Genomic DNA, 5,452 nt, shown 5'->3' with positions numbered 1-5,452 from the left:
ACACACACACACACACACAAATTGTTTGCATATATTTATATGACCATGTAAAATCTTGTTGGTGTTGACATCTGACAATTATTTTTGTATGTGCTATGCATGTTTGATTTGTTTTGACATTTTCAAGTAGATGTTAACGTCCCACTTCCACTCTCCACCACTCCTCTCTCTCTCTCTCTTTCACTCTGTCTCTCTATGTCTCGTTCCTTTTCTCTCTCATTCTCTCCTGCCACCTGGTTTGATCTATGTACAGATTTTTATGTAGAAAGAGAATGTTATCTTTTCTTACAAAAGAAACTGTACACATGTGACAAGATACAAACATGGAATATGTTATCCTGTGTCAAGGCTACAGAGTGATGATGTTACATGAAAGATGAATCCAGTCATGTATATCATCAAACGTTAATTGAAAATAAATCGTACAAATATAAAAGGTATGATTTATGCAATATTCTTATGAAAATTGGGGTGGGTGGGTGGGTGGGGGGGGGGGGGGGAGATGGAATGGGCACATCACTATTTGTGATGCATGTTCTTTTCTGCAAAAGTGAATTATTTATTCTACTAGAGTTTGTATGGATTTCGATTCATTATTCAGAAACGGCTGTTTTGAATTCTTATCACAGTGCTGAAGAAAACTGACACACATTTCATTGTGCAGTAATGTTTTCTTTGCTTTTTGGGTTTTTTTAATAATACAGGATGTCAACATTTGTTAGAATGCTGCTCTAATGAATATGCATGGTTCCAGGTGGTCAGTAAAATGATCATGTTTCAACAGATCTGGTCATCTGCTAATTGAACAAAATCTGTCAGATTTTGGTGTTCAGTTAATGGATCAAAGTCAGTCACTTCTGTGGTCAGTTAGCTAATCAAAATTCAGTTTTGTGGTCAGTTAGCTAATCAACATTCAGTTCTGTGGTAAGTTAGCTAATCAAAATTCAGTTCTGTGGTCAGTTAATCAAAATTCTTCAGTTTGGGTGGTCAGTCAACAGATAGAATTTTCCAGTTGACTGGTCAGTTTATTTATCAAGGTCTTCGAGTATTCTATCAGTTAGTGGTCAGTTAACTATAAAAAGGGACCTTGATGGAACTGGGATTCAGTCAGTTTCACTTTCATGCAGTCTGTTCTGTGGCCTTTTTCACTGTTCTTAATCTGTGAACAGGCAGCAACATGAAAGACTTGTCAACCCAGCTAAACATGTTCAGAATTATACACACTGATATGTATTCCTTTGACTGCTTACTTCATGTCACTTATGTAAACTTAATTGTATGTCCTCAGCTTTGCTTCCTCACCCACATGGATTACTCATCAACATCAATATATATATATTGTGGGCACAGGTTTTGAAAGACAAAACACTGCCAAGAACTGAAAATACTTTGACAGTGGAAGGGATAAACCAGGACAGATTAAAGCAGAATTCTCTCAGCAGTGGAAATGTTGATTCATTTATTATTTAAACAAAAAAACAGCCATGACAGTGACGGGGTTTGTTCACGACACTTGTGCATGGTTTCCCTGCCTAGACAGCATGAGGGGCTGGTGGTGGTGGTGGTTACACATTCACATCCTGTTCAAAGCAGTGAATGTGGGGGAGGGGTCATGAACACCGAATCTGAGCCATTTGTGTGCTTCTGCTTCAGGGCTATTTGTATATTTCTGCTCGAGAGATCTCCTTGCCTGGGTGTATCTATGTAATTAATCATTGACTGAATATTGCCCTACTATCAAGTGCATTTGTTTCACTGATGTGACAGTAAAGCATGCAATTTTTGACTGAGTTGATGAAGCCTTACCTGCACAAAAGTGTGTCATCACAAGTCACTTGGAACGTTGATGTTTTTGACTTTTTACATTTATTATCAGTTGTTTATCTTGTTAGGATTATGACTTCCCTTTTACAAAGTCCACAAAACAATTTTCTTTGATTATACTTACATCTATTTGAAATAATTATCTTTGATTCCCCCACCCCCCCATCACCCCTAACTGGTTTCCCCAACTCACCATTCACTTCCCCCTCCTCTCCTACCTTTTAAATGATGATACTTAATAATAATAATAATAATAATAACAGTGGTATTTATATAGTGCTGAATCTTGTGCATAGACAAACCAAAGCGCTTTCGCACCAGTCATTCACACGCATGCATAACTCTAAAACTGGAGAAACTGAAGACAAGGAAGAGGCAGGGAAGGGAGGCTATTTTGGGAAGAGGTGGGTTTTAAAGCCAGACTTCAAAGAGCTGAGTGTGGAGACTTGACGAAGCGAAAGAGGAAGTTCATTCCAATTGCAAGGTCCAGAGATGGAGAAAGAATGGCGGCCAACAGTCGAGAGTTTGAATCTGGGTATGCGTAAGCAAAGTGGATCCGAAACTGATCATAGTGAGCGAGATGGAGTGTAGAGGTGAAGGCAGCAACAGAGATAGGAAGGGGCTGATTTGTGAATACATTTATAACATAGAGTGCTGATCTTGTGCTTTATTCTATGTGAGACAGGGAGCCAGTGGAGATGTTGCAAAAGAGGAGTGATGTGCTCAGATCTTTTCTTTCTGAGGACGAGTCTGGCAGCAGAGTTTTGTATGCGCTGAAGGGACTGAATGGATGAAGCAGGCAAACCAGACAATAGAGAGTTACAGTAGTCATGGTGAGAGAGAATAAGAGAAACAACAAGTCTAGATGTTGCGTCAATGGACAGATATTTCCAGATGGAACTGATGCGCCGCAATTGATAGTAGCAGGATTGACATGTCTGACTGATAATTTTTTGCATGGACAGTGTGTTGACAAGGACAATGCCGAGGTTCCTGACTGAACTGGAAAGAGGGATGGATGTACTGCCAAGTTTGATTGTGTCAGTTGTGATGGAAGAGAGTTTTTGTTTAGTTCCTATGATCATTGCTTCAGTTTTGTCCGCGTTCAACTGTAACTTATTTAGAGTCATCCGATTTTGAATGTCCAGGAAGCAGTTAGATGTTTCTTGCAAGAGCGACAACAGTTTTTCAGGGGGTATCACTCTTCTGGAGTTGAGTGCCATCAGCATAAGAATGATGACTGACATTATAACGGTTGATAATTTCAGCGAGAGGAGCAGTGTACAGTGTGAAGAGGACCGGGCCTAAACCAGATCCCTGTGGGACTCCATGTTCAATTTTAACAGGTTCAGACTGGAAATTATCAACAATGACAGACTGGAATCGATCAGTGGGATAAGATTTGAACCAGTTTAGAACAGTGCCGTTGATACCAAATGTAAAATGAAGACGGGAAAGAAGGATTGAATGGTCTGTCATGTCAAAGGCGGCTGACAAGTCGAGAAGAGTGAGTCGGACGCTAGCAGTAGGTTATTCAGGATGTGGAGGAGAGTGGTTTTGGTGCTGCGGTCAGCACGATAGGCAAACTGAAATGGGTGGATGAGATTGTTGAAACCAAGGTGATTGTTGAGCTGCTTCAGGACAGCTTTTTCAAGGAGTTTGGACAGGAATGGAAGAGTAGAAACTGGTCGATAGTTTTTCAAAATGTTTGCGTCAAGGTTGGGAAAAGACTGTCATGTTCCTATGTTCACATTTAATCTGACATACACTCAACTCATGAAGAATTAGTTTACAAGGTACTATATTCTACTGAGGCTACAATTCAAGAACAGGGTTAGTACTCCATCACGTGTAAGGAGGGAGGAAGGCTGCTGGCAGTCTGCACTCTCTCTGTGCTGGCTTTCTTTCTCCTGGGATGCTGGGAAAGTCTGGAACCACCAGGCATAGGCGTTTGCATGTGTGTACTTGCAGGCCAATACAATATTCAAAATTGAAATATAGATGCTATGCTTTAACAAAAATCTGCTATCACCAATATGTGTGATGGGACATTAAACAAAATTCCTCCTCCTCGACTGTACGCGAGTGGTGTAGTAGTAGTTGTAATAAATTGTACAATGTTTTTATGTCTTTATATATATGTGTGTGCTGTTAGACAAGCGTGTGTGTGTGTGTGTGTGTGTGTGTGTGTGTGTGCTTGGATACTAGACACAATATTATGGATAGTAATCCTTGTCACTAATACCTTTCCTGCTGCTTCCATTCCCCATAAATAATAACTTTACGGTAATTATGACTGATATGAAATTCATTGGGTATTGAAATTATCACTGTGTTAATCAGACTGCTGTTATGTAAATAAAACATTTTTTAAACAACATTATGTGTGCAGCTGTTGACGTATTGAAATCAAAGTGTATACGTCTTCCCCTCTCTCTTGATCTGTGTGTGTGTGTGTGTGTGTGTGTGTGTGTGTGTGTGTAATTTCTTTGTATGAGTACATGTTTATATACATCACACACAGTTACATGTGAATGCACATTATCCATACATGTGTTTGCATGAGTGTGTGTGTGTGTGTGTGTGTGTGTGTTTGCTTGTGATTTGTTTGTGTGAGCATATATACATACATGTTTATATACATCACACATATTTACACGTTAACACTCATTATATATGCAAGTGCACACACGCGCACACACACACACACACACACACACACACACACATGACAACAAATGCACATGTTTTGAGTCAGTGACGATTCAGTGATCAGCTTACAACTGAGTGGGGGTTCGCTACTACTATTTTGTAGCTGGTATTCCTTGATGATGTGAAGACGAGGAAGAGGTGAAGGTGGCATTATTCGACTGCTGTTCTGGGGGTGTGAAGAGGGACAGAAGGTAATGGGATTGGGGATCGGGGTGGGAGAGGTGTGGGTGGGGTGGGGGAGGTGGCGTGGGGTGTGGGGGCCAGTGGAAGTGTTGTTTACTGCTTGGAGACCCTTGACACAAAAGTGTCAAGCGGTTGGCCTCCACAGCTACTTGGGGCAGGCAGTTCCAGTCTATGATTGTCCTGGGTAAAACTGAACAGCCTCTGTACTGTGTTCTGGTGGTGATGATGGAAAACTGTTGGTTGTGCCATAGACACTAGTGTCTTTGGTTGTGCCTCGGCGTTGGCGAGCCAGGGTTTAGCTCCCAAGGCCTGATCAGGGTTTAAGCGAAAGTCCGGCATTATATTCATTTATTTTTGTTTAAAAGGTTTTCGCATACAGACCAGTCCGCTTCACACCTGACGAACTCTAAATGTTCGCCGGTATAATCCCAGCTGTAGCGTGCGCGTGCGTTCAACAGGGATTAAATAATGGTAGTAAAATGAGTTGTGGCTGGTTAATTTTTAGTAGGATTTTAACAAGATGACCACTGATCGGTGGCATGAGCAGCTGAATGTGATCAGTGGTGAATACCGCAAAGAAAAACCGAGAACACTCTCTGGACAACCAAGCAAACGATCACCATAGCCATTAGTAAAATAATTTGTACATGCTTTACAGCTGCCTCCATAGCTCAGTGGTTAGAGCACTGGTCTTGTAAACCAGGGGTCGGGAGTTCGATCCTCCCTGGGGGCT

General features: G+C 41.2%; 1 non-coding gene across 1 annotated transcript; it reads left to right on the top strand.

Moving 5' to 3' along the window:
- Nucleotides 1-5,379: 5,379 nt before the first annotated feature.
- Trnat-ugu (transfer RNA threonine (anticodon UGU)) lies at nt 5,380-5,452 on the top strand. The gene has a single exon. It is a non-coding gene; the product is annotated as a tRNA-Thr (tRNA).

This window comes from Babylonia areolata, chromosome 19 (assembly GCF_041734735.1).
Source record: "Babylonia areolata isolate BAREFJ2019XMU chromosome 19, ASM4173473v1, whole genome shotgun sequence".
In the NCBI taxonomy this organism is placed as follows: Eukaryota; Metazoa; Mollusca; class Gastropoda; order Neogastropoda; family Buccinidae; genus Babylonia; species Babylonia areolata.
This window is presented reverse-complemented; position numbering and strand designations above follow the sequence as displayed.